Below are 17934 nucleotides of genomic sequence, written 5' to 3'. Positions count from 1 at the left end.
TTTATTCTTTTAGATTTAGAATAAAAATGTTTATTTTAAAAATGTTTTAAATGGTTACTCTTCATACGGTTCTCGAATTTACTACTATGTTTTTCTTTCAAATAAAAAACTTCAGAGTCACAACATTGAAAAAAAATGACTATAACCTCATTCTTGTCACCATTTTTTCAGTTAGTACAGCCTCAGCCCCCTGTGGTAAAATTGATCATCCTTTTAAAAATAATGATAAATTTATGTTTCATGGCTTTTCCAATATTTATATATTATTAGTCAATTTTATTTCTAGTACTTTATATATACAATCTTCTCTGTTAGAATCACATGCTGTTCTCTAAAACTATCAACAAACTAATTTTCAGTTATGGCTTGTCTTTCCTTATTTGCTTCTGAATGTAATACTTATATTCTAGCTTGAATTTTAAGAAGCTCTCATTCCTCTGTTTGGTAAACAGAAAAGAATCATCACACCTGTGGGCCTTCCCTCTCTGCTCTTCTAATGTTTTAAGTATACTGGTGGTTGGCGTGATGGGTACTAGTCTAGCTGTCTTCAGCCATCAATAATCTCAGGATTCTTGGACTATGGAGCAATTTCTAGGTCTCATGATGTGTGTGTGTGTGTGTGTGTGTGTGTGTGTGTGTGTGTGTGTGTGTTGTGATATTTGGGGAAAGTGAAAAATACAAATGAAATACAAAAAATATAGTTTAACTTTAAAAATCTTAAACCATGTCTAAGGGGTTTCCAGTGTGTTGTCCTGAACTAACAGAATTTCTAACTTGGTAAGAATATACATTTTCGGGCCTCTCTCAGGCCTACTGAATGAGAAGCTGTGGTTTCATTCAAGCCCTCCAGGTGATTCTCATGCACACTAAAATGTGAGTACCAGCGCTTAAGATGAAACCCAAAGAAAACGTCAAAGTTATCTGCAAACTAATTTCCTACAGTCCATTTAGAATAGGGTTGACTTTAGCTAAAGCATTCTGGAAATAATGATTTGTATTCCACGAATCCTAGCTGGTTTTTCTCTTTTACCTCATGAGTATTAACGGACCCCCATGAACTCTGTTTTTCCCTTTTCCACTCTACTAAATCTGGTCTTTCATGGTTAGATTCAGGGGGCCATGATGTTGGGATGTGCTGAGGCAGTGAAAGTCCTCAGATTTCTTTTCCACATGGCCTGCTTAAGACAGTATTCATCACAGTAACTATGTGTAATTATTTCCTACACTTCATATTTAAAACACTTTAACCTATTACAAACAAGTCTTATGTGTTCCTTTGAACAACATCTGTAAGTGGGTGTGTGGCTTCCACAGGTATTCCTACAGAGAAAGAAAATACAAGAAAACTTGTAGCCTCTCCTCCACAATTTAACTTCACAAAAGTATTTCCCATTTAGAACAGAAATCTCCATATAGATTTATTTGCCAGCTGTTTGCAGCTGTATCAAGTGTTCTTAGATCAGCATTCTGGGAATGTCCAGAGAAAGAACCTATTAATTGCTATTCTGGATCTGTAAAATAGCATGCCTTACAGCCATTCCATGTGTTCATTTTCATCTTTATGTTCCAGAATTCACTATCAATTTCCCAAATTCTAAACTTAAACTCTTTCATGCCAGGGCACTGTTCCCAGTGAATTATTTATTATTATGCTTTCCTCATATAGGTTTTGCAGGATATTTTCTTATCTTTACCCATTTGTCTTCTTCTGGCAGCCAGGATTGGTTCTACTGGTAGATAAGAAAGGTAATATGATTTAAAGGATGGCAAATGGCTTCCTTGCAACATGTCTCCTTTACTAGGCATGCTGCAAGGCCTGTGTTTTAATGGGTCCGTCACATTTCCCAGGTCTGATCTCACTCCCCCACCCCGGCCTCATATTTTCAACTCTTTGCTTGGTGTCATTAAACCTTCCAGTATGTCCTTTAACTCTAGAACAGTGCTTCTCAAGCTGTATTACGCATCAAGATCAGCCGGTAAGCTTTTTAAAACACAGATTACTGTGCCCGCTACCAAGCACTCTGATTCAGCAGGTCCTGAATAAGGCTACAGAATTTACCTTTCTTATAAGCTCACAGATGATGCTGATGCTACAGGTGTAAGGGCAGCACTTTGAGATCTTCATGTGCTCAACTCTTTGGTGATTTACCTTTAATTTTTATATGTGAGGCAGAAACTATTGGTGTCTTAGCCATCCAGAAGCCATTTCCTCTTTTTTCCTTCATAACAGATCCTAATCATATCTTGTGACTCACCAAGGCCTCTTGTTTCGGGAAAGCCTGCCTTTAATTCCAGTCCCAGGATGAGGATTTTAATATGTTTAAGATAATTAGCAAATTGAAATTTATAGTAATTTCATTCTCCCATGAATGACTTAGAATAAGACATGAATAAAGTCGGCTGGGCAGCTTCTGAGAAAATTTTCTTATCACTCAAGGAGGTGCATCTAGAAGAGATAAACTCTTTTTCTGGCTCTGGACTGATAGGGTGTGAATGTAGGAATGTTAGTTACATCCAGCTCATGAACATCAAGAGAGCTTGCCAAATGCTGAGGACATCTGGCACCCTGCCTCAAGACTTCTTATGTGGGATTTCTGCTTTTTGAAGCTAAAAGCATATTAATTTATATTATCTACCTATCTTCTATCTATCTATTTAACTTGTCTCTACAATTAGATTATATTTGCTTAATGTGTGATCAGAAAAGGTAGTCACAGAACTGCTAGACTATAGCTATACTACTTGGGAAGTTTAGCTTACCACCCGTCCATATTATGTCAAGAAGTAATGACATTTTCTTCTATCATACAGAGATTCAGAAGGAATAGAATATGGGAAAGTTACCTCTGATGGGTTATGCATAGGAGGACAAAAATTTCAGACTCTATTAAAAAAGGCAGGCCCTAGAAGGGCCCCAGAATGTAGACCCTGGAGTCCTGTCACACAGCAGGGAAGAACTGGAAGTTTCTTTTCAAACATCCTTTCTGATGTCTCTTCATGCACTCTTATACCTCAGTAATCCATTCTCCACCATGCATTGTGTGAATTAAAAAAATAATAATAAAAATTCTGATCATTCAATTCTCATTAAAACCCTTTTAAGATTTCCCATTTTTTGTTTTGTCTTCTAATTTTTTTATTTTTTATTGTAAGCACACTTTACATGAGATCTATGCTCTTAACAGACTTTTAAGTGTACAATAGAGCGCTGCTGTTTCCAGGAGGCACAGTGTTGTACAGTTGACCTCTGGAACTTAGTCGTCTTGGCCAGAAGAAACTCAACGAACAACAATGACCCATTTCCTCCTTCCCCACCCCCAGGCGATCCCCGTTCTTCTCTACGCACCTGTGTGTTTAAGTCTTTTAGATCCCTCATATGAGTATTTGTCCTTCTGTGACTGGCTTATTTCACTTAGCATCATGTCCTCTAAGGGTCATCTATGTTGCCACATATTACAGAATTTTCTTCTTTTATAAGGCTAAATAATATTCCATTGTATTTATATACTACATGTTCTTTATCCATTCATCTATTGATGGACACTTAAGTTGTTTCCACATATTGGTTATTGTGAATAGTGCTACAGTGAACATGAGAATGCTAATATCTTTTCAAGACCCTGGTTTCAATTCTTTTCAATAAGTACCCAGACATGGGATTGCTGGGTTATATGCCAGCTCTATTTTTAATTTTTTTAGGAATCTCCACCTATCTCTCAGCATTATCTAGTACCACGCTCCTTGTCCCTTGCTCTTAGTGTTCTAGCTCCAAAGGCCTGCTTTCAATTCCATATTCCTGCCATATGCTTCCTGCCTCACAGACATTTGCCTAAAGCACCTCCTTTTCCTAAAACACATCTCCTACATTTTTCCCACTTCATCTTTACCTTTCATCTTTCATAATTCAAGTCAATGCCACTCCCATACAGAACCCTTTCTTGAGACTAGACTAAATCTTGTTCTGTTCTTATATATTCTTGTAATACCATAATTTCCTTTTGTGTACTTGTCACAATTTTAATTGTATAATTAAATATGCAATTAATTATTTAGTGTCTATCTCTTAAATTACCATGTGAGCCCTTGAGGGCAAGAACACATCTATTTACTACCATATCCCTAGCACAAGACACTAAACATGTGTTGAATAATCTCTTTTTTTTCCAAGCACCTTCTCTAATGACTAAGTATTTTCACCCACTCTCCCTTCATCATTTGATAAATGATGATTTTGCACATGATCTTTCCCATGACTACAGTCAAATGGAAAAAAAAATAGGCATTAATTTTCCTCCTTCACAGATTAGAAGTTAAGGCCCTGAGCAGTTAAGTCACCTGCCTATATTTGTTCCATGTCTGCATTTGAAGTCAGAGACCCTGACTTCCGCTCCCTGGCTTCTCCCTGGACAAGTCACCTCCAGAACAGCATTACTCAGCCTGCTCCAAACAAGCACACCCATGCTGAGCATACTACAGCTTTCTCCCTTCCTCTGCAGCTTACCCTAGCCTGAGTCATTTATGGAATACCGTGGATACTATGCAGGATATTATGCAGCTTACCCTAGCCTGAGTCATTTATGGAAAGCATTTGAGAACACACTGTGTGAAATCCACCAGCCCACCCAGGAACGGCCTTTCATCATTCCAGGCACAAGGGTCAATGGCGTGTTCTAGGAATATCTTTTAAAGGAAAAACTGAACGCTTTTCCCAGTCAGTACACTTCTACTTGCCTGTAGACCATCTCATATGTGCTTATATATAAATACCTGGGAAACCTTGACACTGAATAAAAGAGTTTCAGTTCCTTCTAGAAGAGAGTAATTCAAGAGAAACATTAATACAGTCGCAGGAATTAGAGTCCCTGCTGTGACCTTGAACTTCTGAAAATAACACTTGAACAACCAAAAGGTCTCACACCACATACTAAGGCTGCAGAGAAACCTTACAGAGTAGTTGGTAGTATTTGTCTAAAAGATAAGGGGCTTCTGAGTTCCCATATGTCCATGGACTTGTCTCCTTTCTCCTCCTAACACTCCTCTGACAATAGCTCAGGAGTGAGAATCTTCAGCACTGGGCACTACTAACTGCTTAAGGTTTACATGCTTTTTTTCTTTTTCTTCATACAGGCAAGCAGTTTAGCCCTGACTGAGGAAGTATAACGACAGGGAAATGACCAGGGACCAAATCTGAGAGGGATAATTGCTCAGTTTAGGAGCTGTTAGTGTGTTAGGAAAATCTGTATTAAAATGTTAGTATCAAAGTTATAAAAGTTATATGCCTCCCTTTATCAATAAATAATTATTGTTGAGTATCTGCTCTGACTTCACTTTGTGATAGGATCAGTCAGGAAATTCAAAATACGATTAGAGAGAAAGAAGGCAGAATAGAAAGAACAAAGGCCTTAGAGTCCGAGAATGAATATGGCTTCAGATTTCCAATTACTGGATCAACTTCCTTTGGATCTGTATTTTATTTATAAAGCATGATAGCCTTACCAACTTCATAAGGCTGTTGTAAAAATTGGGGAAGAAAACTGTGCTAAAAAACACCACCAGCAACAGCATTTTGTTAGCTCTTCCACTTAAAAAAGATTTTTGAAGATCTATAATAAATATGAATAAACTTGCCAGACAAAATTCAAATGTTCATGGTAGATTCCTACTTATCCTTCAAGGTTCAAATCAAGTATTACCTCTTCTGATTGTGTTATTTCCTTAAATAAGTTTCTTCCTTAATTAAATTACGAATGCCCTTACTATCTTGCATTATTTTACAATGTTTATTAACATGTCTATATTCTATCCTAAACTGTGAGTTCCTCAAAGACAAAGACTCTGTTTTTGTCACCTTTCTGTTCCCATGATGCCCAGTGAAGCATGATACAATATGTTTTCATTGAATGATAGGCTGAATGGATGTGTGAAAAGATGAATGGGTACCTGATGTGGAACAGTCCAGGTTCTGAATGGAAAATCAGCATAAATGCAAGAAAGCTGACTTGACTGGAATAGAAGATGAGTTTTGACTTGCAGGGGGAAGTAAAATGAACATACACGGTGAGATCCCATGGTGGGAGCCTTGAGAACCAGGTTATTGAATTTGGACTTCATTTTGTAGTGCTAGAGTCTGTTTGAGGTCCTTCTGTAGAAACAAGGTATGATAAAAATATGATCCTGATAGGAAAAAAAGCTTTTGTAACTGGAGAATTCTGGCCATGATCAATGTCTTACTACACATTTAGTAGAAAATTCCCTGGAACTAAAGGGAGTCTTGCCATTTGGGGAACTGTCCTTTTATTAATCTATGACGTGAAGTCATCAGAACACAACAGTTGTCTATTTAGAAAAGAAACAAGGTGGGTAATGAAAATTGATTATAAACGCAGTGTTGTTGAACAATGCTTTCATCGGAAGGATTCAGTGTAGGCTCAATTAAAAATGTAAACTTGAATTCCTTTTCAGTTTCTTTTTCAGCTTTCACTTGCAATAAAAAATTTTCTTGAGCAAAAAAATGATAAAAATCATCCTTAGCATAGTTTGCCTTTAATGCTATGTTTATTCCTTAGAGAGAAATATGTGCAGAAGAAAAATAGGATCTAAACATTGTTAATCCAAGCAATAAAGAGTATATTTTGTTACCAAAATTTTATTCAGTATTTACTTTTGTAATACTAGAGCATTTACAGGAACTCAAAGATCAATGAAGTTTCCAAAATTAACCGACATTTTCCAAATGTAATTTCAATAGTGACATAATTTAATTTATTGACTCTTTTGTCATAGACCCAACCTTTGCAAAGTTGAGTAGAAATTCCAACCTTCCTTGATTTGAAGAATCAAGTCCTCCAACATTATATCAGATGTTTTTAATTTATGATGTGTAAGTGTTCCTGGAAAATTTCAGGTCAAGCATTTTTAAGGGAATCCTTTAAAATGTAAGAGGGAGCTTAGAAATAAAATCACCAATAAATTCCTTATGCCATGAGCAAGGCTCTATGTCACATGTGTCGCGTGTTTTATAGGATCGATATTTCTTGTGTCAAATTTTCGTAAAGAGGGATGTAAATGGTCATAAGCCTGGGCTTTTTCCCCCCTAATATTATAAACAAGGTTACAAGATGCTGTTTTCAAGTACCGGTTGTCTTCCTTTTGATTGTTAAGAACCATTTCTAAAGATCTCACACAAGAGCAGATGAGCCATACTAGCTGGATTTGGGGATAATTGGATTTTCTTTTCTCTTCACAAAAATTATGCATGCCTGGAAAGAATGGTGAGAGTAAACTTCAACCAATGCCTACTAATTACCATTGTCTAGTGCCTGGCTTTTGAAATCTGATTTAAGAAAAAAAAAAAAAAGAACTAAAACCGCAGGCTTGGCTGATAGAAAAACTGTATAATGTTTAAGCAATGATGGGGGAAGCCCAGTCTTAAGCAGGCTAGACTTTGGACCAAACCCAACTGATGTTTCTCATCCTTGTTTATTTTGTTACTTGACATGATTCAACTCATTAAGGATTTCAAAGGTCCAAGGGAAAGTACTTCTACTTTGCCAAGGCATCCTTAGCTGGAATTCCATTATCTCCCATGATCCGAGACAGGGATTTCCTCCTACTCAGTTCTGAGTAATTATGTGTAAGCAAACCCTTGGTGTTCTTGCAGAGTGACTGTACTGAGTTGATGGTTCACCATGAATCATTCATGCAGCAGGCATCTTCAATGAGAGGGTGAAGACGGATAACATTGATTTGCAGTGTTTAGATGAAGTATGGCTTTCTCACTCATTTCACTTCCTTCATCAGAGTTGATTCGTATCCCTGTAAACCGTACACTCAAGTCCTAAAATGATTACAGGAAAAGAAGAGAGAACAAACATATTCAATCAGTTCTTCCTGATCTACCGAATCTAATTTAGATTACACCTTAAGAAATACTGCTTCCTCCTTTCAGTAACCCGAAATTACTGTTCACTTCTCTCTCTGTCCCCCTTCATGCCCTCGCTCCACTCCTCTTCCCCCAGCCAGGGAAACCAAATGCATAATATAAACTAGGAAGCAGTATTTGAAAATATTCTGCATTTTACATGTCAAATTGTTTAAGCTTCCCTCTTTCTTTGTAGGGGGTTGAGGTATCAGGAGTAATAGATGCCTCTGAAATGGATAAAAGAGCCTCCTCCCAGAATAATTCCACTAACCATATATTCACAACTGACATTCAGCTTTAAGAAGGCTGCAGTCTTAGGTCATCTATGGACCTCCCCCTCACACATCCCCCTCCCTCCACACCCAAGGATATCAGGTTAAATTCCCACTGTAAAAATCCCTGGAACATATCCTGCCTAGATTTGAAGGCCACTTTTCCCTTAAATTTTTGATAATATATCCTGCTTAGATATGTTACAAGGTTCCAGAGAGAAGAGCTCAAAGAAGAACCTGGTTGTTTTCAGGATTCTGGGCCATACTGATTCTTACATAATTCTAGAAGCTTTTTAAGAGCTTTATTAATAGATAAAATAACAATACATCATAGAGATTGCCCTGGCAAGTCACTTAGCCTTCCTTATTCTTTTTTATAACAGCTTTACAGGGATATAATCCACATACTGTACCGTTCATCTGTTTAAGTGTTAAATTCAATGCTATTCATATATAGTAGTCACTTATTTATTGCAATATGCATAGCACTTTGTGTCTCAAGAAAGTATCCTGGCCCTTTATCTTAATCTATTTGACCTGTCCACTCTCTGTCCTTGGTCTTCTTCACAAATAGCAGTAGCCAGATCTATGGACAGAAGACCACCTGCAGGCTGATGACTCACCAGACTGAAACTCTATCCCTCGTTTCACCCCTGAGCATGCAGGGTAACATTTCAAATTTAAGAGAATTTATTGATTCTGTCTTTTCTCTGCTCCATTTCAGAAGTGTTCAAGATAAAATCCTTGATACCCACCTTTCCACCATGCCCAGTGTCTACCCTACAAGTAAGCTCTTAAAAAAAAATGCCTAGAATCCATTTAATTCATTTTATCTTTACTGTCATTGTCCTCTTCACAGCCCCATCATCCTTAAATTACTACCATATCTTCCACACTGGTTTCTTTGCTTTGCTGTCAACATTTCCTGTGTCCATTTCCACACAGAAAACAGGGAGATTGATCTTCTAAAACTGTACATTAGGTCATATCAATCCCTTCATTAAAACTAACTTTAAGAGTTCCCATTGGATTTGAAAATAAATCTAAACTCTTTCACATGGCTTACAATATTCTAGAAGATCTGACCTCCACCTTTGTCTCTAGTTTCATCTAGTACCCTCTTCCATCACCTATTACTTTTCAGGTCTTTGTTCTGTCCTTCACATACACTAGATTGTTTTTCTCCTCAAGGCTTTTGTTGTTAATATTTATTCTGCCTGGGGTGATTTTCTGTTAGCCTCCTCAAAGGTAGTTGTAGGTCATACTTCTAGTGTTAAATCAAATGATTTCTTCTCAGAGAGACCTATCCTGACTATGCTAAGTAAAGGAGTCTCCAGTTATACTCAGGCTCATTAGCTTATGTATTTTATTCATTCATCACCATCTGTGATAATTATCTTGTTGATTTGTTTACTGGTTTTGGCCATCTTCCTCACTAGATCATCATCTTCCTGAAGCAATGAATCTTGTTTTTGCCTTTCACTATTCTTACTCTAACACTCAACTCAGGACCTGTACCTTAGCAAACATTAGCTGAAAGAAAGAATAAATGAATGAACGAGTGAATGGAAAGTGAGCACTTGTGGGAGTGGGCTGAACTGAACGGGAGGAGCAATGGCAATGGCAAAGTAATAGCACATCCCTGGAAAATAAATGGGTGAGAAAACAACAACAACAACAAAAGGTAAAAATAAAATAAGAAAATTCTGGATGCTAAGTTTAACAGGTTTGGGTCATGCTACCCTTTGGGAATGCTATAACATTACTTGGCATATAATTTTAAGGCATTCCCTGGATATTCTAAGTCTCATCCAAGGTTCTCTCCATGGTTCATGGATGCCAGGGTAAGAATTTTCAGAAGTTGATCAGTGACAGCTTTATTACTCCAGAGAACATTTCATTCTGAAGGTCGGCTTCCATCTAACATTGCCGACACATCAGCCATTACATCAAATTCCCCGTTTAGGTGGCCAGAATTGAGAATACCTAGTTTGTGTTGTATTAGCCTAACAAAAAATTTAGGTTAGGCAACGCTCTGCAGGACAAAATAGGAAGCAAAAGAATGGCCCCAAGAACCTGTTTCTTGCAATGGAGTTACTCTAGATATAGATGACTTTATTAGATCTTGCCTTAATTATAATTAAAATATCATCATTAAAATTTCTCATGACTTACAAAGAGCTCATAACTTCCAAGAGAAGTAAATTATTGTCAAACTTTGTGTAGATACAGGGACTTTAAAACAAATCCATGGGCCAAATATAATTTTTTCACTGGATGAGGAAATGTGTGTCTTTAGAGTGACTCTTCTTGTGTACATCAAATATACAGCGTGATGAAGCCACTGGAGACCATGGAAATGCCTAGATTACACAGGAATTGTGTCACATTTTACTAACACTCCCTAGAAATCACTACTCCACTGTACTGCCTCGCTTTCATGGGACGATGTCCAGCATGAACAGGGAAACATTTCCCCCCCTATTTTATCTGAGTTTGCTTTCAGAATTGAAATCATCGAGTCCTGAACCACACACCACATGTGAGGCCCCTGACTAGCACACAAAAAACGCTAAGGAACCATTATTCAGTGAGTCTTGCCATCTGCGATCCTGTGGAATTCAGGTGCCCACAGGAAGGAGTGGAGAGGTGTTTCCAGCCTGACTGTATCAGCCGTCTCACCACAAGAACCTTCTGTTTTGGCTGAAGTCCTTCTATCAGACTCAGGCTGTTCTTTATGGCCAAATGTGAGTTTAACGTGCCTGGTTTACTTTCTGTACGTGTTTCTCTCGTTCACAGGCACCTCTCTTTATATCCAATGGCTCCACTGCTTTGCATTCATGTTTGTTTTTCAAGAGGAGGTAGGATGGTTGGACACTGGAGAACATAAATTCTAGAAGTAGTGAAGTTAATGATAATACAAAGAACCACAGGCACTGAGAGCACAGCAGAGAAAATCAAACAAGTAGGATCAATGATGTATGGATGCAAGAGGTGACTAAATAACAATGCGAGTGGAGGGTGGGCAGCAATAACAATAAAAAAATTGGGGTGAATTAAGCAAAAGTTTTAATAACTATCTGTTTCTCCTATTCGTGAAGTGTAAGTTCCTGTGAGCTATGGGACTGTAGCAAAGGACTTGGTGGAGAGGAAAATAGTTTTAAAATTTCTTTTAGAACCCAGCCCCCTGGCATTATGAAAGCAGCCTCAGTAAGTAAGATAAACGTGCGTGTCTCCAGTTACAGAGGTGTAGGGAAAGGAATGACTTCAGTTACTGGAAACTAGTATTTGCATTGGATAACATCATTATTTGAATTGGGTGGTAGGGGGAAAGGTGCATCTTAACTTTATCAAATATGTTACAGACGCAATTTTAAATTCATCTACTCAGTGCCATTTTGTCTGTGGATACAGGATGATTGTTAATATTTTTTAAACATGTTTTAAAGATTACCTTTCAGCTCCTTAAGTATTCTAAGAATATTCTCAAACTCCTGAAGAATTCCAAAAATAATTTGTTTGCAAGTCAAAGACTAACACCTGCTGTAGTCTAGTGTTGACTATGTTTTACAGTAATTTAAGTATATAGCCTGCTATAGAAGCGTGACTTACTACTCTTTTCTGGTGTACATAAAAGAATCAGAGAAACCCGTTCAATACAATATTTTTTTTCCCCTCAAAGAGTAAAACATTCTGAGCTGTGCCCATCTAACACACGAGGTAGTTTTCCTTTTAAGGTTACATTTTCTGGGATGTAAAAATTATTCAGTTTAGGTTACTTGGATGGTGATTTCTGAAAATTACTCAGTAGAGGTAAGTGAGTCATCCTCCTGCAAATAAAAGGAGCTCAGTGTTCAAGGACTGCTTTTCTAAGTTCTCCTAGGTTTCCATTTTTATCTATCCACTGTATTGAGAGTGAACTGAGCTCGCTGATCACCTCTAGGGATTGCCCATCCTTCCTTCCGCAGCTCATTAACTTGCAGGAAGCACTTCACGGTTCACTCCCAGGCACATCACGCTTCCATCAAAGAAGGAGGGTGCTGGAGGTTGGAGCGTGGGGGTGGCAATGGAGGCGTTTCCGTTCTATTTTGGTTTCTCCTCCTGACTGGCTGCTCAGCTGTTTATGAGTCACCTTAACCTCAAAATCTGTCATTAAAGCAGAAACAATGATACCTATTTTTCTGTGCTTTATATGAATTGCATGAAGGCATTATTCATATTTCTGAAATACATGTGAGACTTAGTCAAAGTTAGATATAAGGAAAAGTACAATGTTCTTAAGTCATGATAAATACGCTTTTATCATTTAGATCTTGAGAATTCTCTGTACTGAAAAATGAAGCATGAGAAGAGATCCTAATCAGGATTAAATTTAACAAAACATTTATTTGGCAAACTGAATCAAGGATATGTATGGTTTGAATAATATATGGCATTAGAACATATTTATTCAAATGTTCATTTCATAAAATTTCATTGAGCAGCCTGGCACTGAATTAGACATTAGGGATGCCATATGACAGACAATCTCTCCTAAAGAAGAACACATGCTCGAAATTAGACAGCAAATCATCTAGGTCACGGCATATGTAAGTCTGGTGGTATTCGGGAGATGTTTTACTTTTATATCGTTAATACTAGTGGTTCTTTAAGCAGTGGTTAGGAGCTTCAGAGAGAAAGAATTTACCTTAGTAGTTCACAATTATGTAAGAAGTTCACATTTATCTTAAATATGTTTTTTTTACAGTATGATAATCTTTTTCTTCATTTGTGAGATTAATGTTTATTTTATTTTTTATCCATTCTTGTTTAGTAATAAAACAATTAAAGGACATGAGTTTGTCTCTAGACAGCATTTTGTCCACACTCTTTATATTGTTTTTACTATTTAGTGCTATCAGTAGTATATACTTAATGCTCTATAATTATAACTTTTATTAGGTGATCCTATTAAAATTGCTAAAGGACAAATTAGCCTATGCTGATTTTTACTGTCAATGTCCAACTGGCTTACATTGCAGATTTTTTGCACAGCAGTTTCTTTTGTCTTTGTGATAAAGTCCAAGTTTCTCCTATAGATTGTTGTGTACTTGACCTCTGAACTAGAAAGAGTATGGTGCAGATACTTTATTTAATTCTTCCTGGTCCACCCACACATAGGCTTCTACTATATTAAGCAGCCTTAACAATAGGCTCCTACAAACAGACTTCTGCCAAACTGAACAGTCTTTACAACAGGCCCCTACAAACAATGAAAACAAGTTTATTTGGGCTTAGAGAACAAAAAAGAAACAGAATCATTCTCCCATCCAAAGTCCAAGGGAGGATAATCTCATGAGCTGGAGTTCTTCGTGGGATGGATGGAGAATTCCAAATGTGATATTATTGGACTCTCTTGGACCACAACTCAGTTATGTGGTCTTCCCTCTTCCTGTCCTGAGAAGAGATGAAAGAGTAACATTGAGTCTCCATGCAGCAGTATCCAAACACTGTGGCTGGAATCCCAAACTCTTAGCCTCAGTCTACGAGCTGGGCTCAGACCTTTTATCATGTTGCAGGGCTGGCTCATCACTGGTCCCACCTCCTAACCTAGTCCCATGAGATATGGGTTCTTCTCTCTCAGTGCTGTATTTTCTCCACCAAAGATCTACTCAGACAGAAGTGGTATTCTAATTATTATTGCCACAACTGTTTTACCTCATTTAAGAGAAATAAAGTTAATACATTGAATGATTCTTAGATCTTGCTAACCAATATTTAAAGTTATTTTTTTTATTCTTTTTCTATTTTATGCCTAGATCTTGCTAACCAATATACAAAGTTATTTTTTGATTCTTGTTCTATTTTATGCCAAAACCTATGTGTCATCTGAACTCTAAACATTCAGTTTACTGTTTCCCTTTCTTTTCCACAAGGACAAATTTCATAATAATATTTTGTGCAAATCCATAAACACAGGTGGACATATTTTATCCTTTCTCATTCCTCAAATTAAGATAATGAAAAAAAAATAGAAGTCCATACAAAAGCATGATTAAAATTAGATTTCTTAAAAATTTGATAATTCTTTACTTCTGATTCAGAAGATTTGGCATACTCCTTTGAACACTCTTTTTTTTTTTCACTTCACAGCTTCTTTGTTCCCATTATACAAAGTGACCTTGCTAAAAGTATCAGCATTACTCCCTAACCCCTCATTCCTCCACTCTCCAATTAAATTCCATCAATAGGCTCAGCCAAATCAGAGACGGTGGGAGCAATCCTTTTGTTATTAAGGAAATTGAAGGAGTACTACATTGTGATAGAGTATGATAATAACTAAACTTTTTTAAAAAGCTTAGGCAGGAAGCCAAGACTAGAAAGAAAAGAAGCAATATATATGTGGGTGGTTGACTATTGGTCACATTGATAGTGTTCTTTTAATTTTTCTGCATTTTCTAAATTTTCTCTAATTATTTGTGTGATAGGCAGCCTCTAAGATGGTCCCCAATGATCCCACCTCTTGGAATGCACATCTCTCTATAATCCTCTCTTCCTGAGTGTGGAATGGACTTGCTTCTTACCAATAGAATATAGTTAAGATGATGGGTTGTCACTTTCATAATTAGATTGCAAATGATCGTGAATCCTCTCTTGTTAGCGGACTTTATCACTTTTTTTTTCTAAGAGTTTTTCGGGGGTAATTGGGGGATGGGAACAGCGCTGGGGAATTGGGGGAAGGGGAGCAGACAAGTTGCTGTTGTTTTGTTCTTCAGTCTAGTTGTGGAGGATGTTGCTTCACTGGCCCAATTTGGCACTATCATTGCGCTGCTCTTCCCAGGTGAGGCAGATCAGTCGCCGGCTTCTGGATGGCCGCTCATGCTGGCTGCTGGCTACACACCGTAGCCCATGGCAACCCACTGCCACAGGGGCTGCAGCCCACGCCATCGCTGGTGACTCAGGTGACTCACAGCAGCCCAGCTCCAGGTTGAGCTGTTGTTCAGCATCTTAGCTGTAGAGGGCAGTGTCACTGGCCCTCATATGTGGGATCCGAACTGGGGCCCTCTGGCGTCCCAAGCCAGCTCTTAACCAACGCACCACTCGGCCAGCCCTCTATCACTTCTTGATTTGAGTGCTTTGGTGAGCAAGCTGGGAGAAGCCCACCTTACAAGGAAGAGAGGGAGGCCTCCAGTCAATAGCCAGTGAGGAGCAAGGGGCCTCAGTCCAACAACCTTTGAGGAAATGAATGCTGCCACAACTGACTGAGCTTCAAAGTAGATCATTCCTCAGTTAAGCCTTCAGATAAGACTTCAGACCCAAGGCTAATACTGTGATTGGATCCTTGTTAGAGAACATGAAACAAGACCCAGCTAAGCTGTGCCCAGATTCCTCACACACAACCAAAACTGTGAGATAATAAACATGTGTTGTTTTAAAATGCTAAGTTTTAGAGTACACTTGATCCTTGAACAACATGGGGGTTAGGGGCAGTGACCCCCTGTGCAGCAGAAAATCCATGTGTAACTACAGTTGGCCCCTCACATCCATGGGTTCCCAAGTACAGATTGAAAATACAGTTGACTCTTGAGTAATATGGTTTGAACAGCACAGGTCCATTTATACACAGATTTTTTGTGGACCCACAGTTCAAACCCATCTTGTTCGAGAGTCAACAGTAATGTGTTATGTAGCATTAATTGACTAGTATAGGAAGGTGTTTTTATAACAGAGGAGTAAACTTCTTTTAAAAAGGACACATCTTTGAGCAATTATCCTTCGAAGCTGAGCCCCTTCCCTGAACAAGAGGGAAAATGAAGGACTGCGGGTGTTATCACTGCATAGCACAGAGTATTTATTCAAGTTCACGGAGGTAAGGGATCATTTTGGATACTTTAGCATTTGAGTTTTTTTCCTTTTGCTCCCCCAGAAGACTGAGTGACCTGGAATGTAGAGCACTCATGCTGGATTTAAAACGCTGCCTAAATGGGTGGCTGTCTTAAATATATATATATATATATATATATATATATATATATATATATATATATATATATTTTTTTTTTTTGGAGAAATCTTCACTTCCTGTAGGGTTTTCCCCCCAAGAAAGGAGGAGAAGAAGTCACTATTACAATGGAGTTCTGTTTACTCCACCCATAAGAAGTGATGGAAGTAAAGGGCTCTAACACTGACCATGTGATATTATCTGAAGAAGCTGTACAGAAGAGTCTTTCAGGGAAGAGTGATAACTTCCTACTCTCCACTTCTGGAAGCTATATGTGTATTTATGTAAAACCATATGTGTGTATATGTATGTATTTGGGTCAGGCAGGGGCTCATAAAAAAGAGAGAAAATTCAGATTACTACTCGAGTGACTGTAGATAAGGAAAGGGGGAGGGGGCTCTGTCCTTTTGTGTATTAATTTACCTCCATCTTCCTTGGACCCCTGGCCCACCCCAAGTCGGTTTCTCCATTGAGCTGAGCATTGGCCCATTCCTAGAGCTGCATCCATCCAGCCCAATACCTGCCCCTACCACTGCTCTTCATAGGAGAGAACCTTCTCTCATTCATACCATCACTTGGCCTCAGGGTTTTTTTAAATTAAGTTTATTAGGGTGACAATGGTTAGTAAAACTACATAAGTTTCAAGTGTACAATTCTGTAATACATTATCTATATGTCACATTGTGTGTTCACCATCCCGAGTCATTTCTCCTTCCATTACCCTTTTTTGACCCCTTTTACCCTCTTCTATCCACCCTCCCCACTTACCCTCTGGTAACCACTAAACTATTGTCTGTGTCTGTGAGTTTTTGTTTATTTGTTTGTAATGTTCTTTTGTTGCTTTCAGTTTTATGTCCTACATATCAATGAAGTCATATGGTTCTGGACTTTTTCAATTTGACTTATTTCGTTTAGCATAATAATCTCAAGATCCATCTAGGTTGTCAAAAATGGTACTGTTTCATCTTTTCTTATGGCAGAATAGTATTCCATTGTGTATAAATGTACCACATCTTCTTTATCCAGTCATCTATCGAAGGACACTTTGGTTATTTTCATGTGTTTTGCCACCATAAATAAAGCTGCAATGAACATCAGAATACATATATCTTTATAGATAAATGTTTTCAGATTTTTGGGGTATATACCCAGGAGTGGGATTGCTGAGTCATATGGTAATTCTATTCTTAATTTTTTGTGCACTCAATTTTTGAAGCCCAACCACATAGATCTTCTGGTAGAAGGGAAACAGCTATATAGCTCTTTCAAGAGACATGATCTGAGTTTTGGAGATAGAATTTGTTCTACTCTACAAGACAGAAGGGAAATACACACTATTAGTGCCTGCCCGAGTCACCAACATTTAGATCTTTCCTTTCAGCATTTGTCATGCTATGGGGAAAATGCATCACCATGCAGGAGTATGTGAAGGACAGAAGTCACAGATTAATAATCAGGCATGGTCAGAGCCCAGTCATGGATTAAAACCAACAGGCAGAGATATAATCTTATTACTACAAACATTTGCTTGCAAATGATATCTGTTAATTTATTTTTCCCCACTGACTCTGTTTTAGTCAGCTTAGGCTGCCATTACAAAATACCATTGACTGAGTCGTTTAAACAACAGAAATTAATTTTCTCAGTTCTGGAAGCTAGAAGTTTAAGATGAGAGTGCCAGTATAGTTGGTTTCTGTTGAGAGCTTTCTTCCTGGCCACCTTCTCACTGTGTCCTCACATGGTGAAGAGAGAGAGAGAGA

At 38.0% G+C, this 17934-nt stretch overlaps 1 long non-coding RNA gene across 1 annotated transcript in view; it reads right to left on the bottom strand.

Annotated features, from left to right (window-relative positions):
• Window positions 1-12293: 12293 nt before the first annotated feature.
• The window catches only part of LOC109393172 (uncharacterized), a 37352-nt gene continuing 31711 nt past the window's right edge, over window positions 12294-17934 (bottom strand). The window contains exon 3 of the long non-coding RNA XR_002126194.1: window positions 12294-12339. This is a non-coding gene — a long non-coding RNA (uncharacterized LOC109393172). The remainder of the gene's footprint in view (window positions 12340-17934) is intronic.

The sequence above is a fragment of the Hipposideros armiger genome, unplaced genomic scaffold, assembly GCF_001890085.2.
Source record: "Hipposideros armiger isolate ML-2016 unplaced genomic scaffold, ASM189008v1 scaffold_368, whole genome shotgun sequence".
Classification (NCBI taxonomy): domain Eukaryota; kingdom Metazoa; phylum Chordata; class Mammalia; order Chiroptera; family Hipposideridae; genus Hipposideros; species Hipposideros armiger.
The sequence above is the reverse complement of the archived record's forward strand: the minus strand, read 5'-3'. Positions and strand labels throughout refer to the sequence as shown.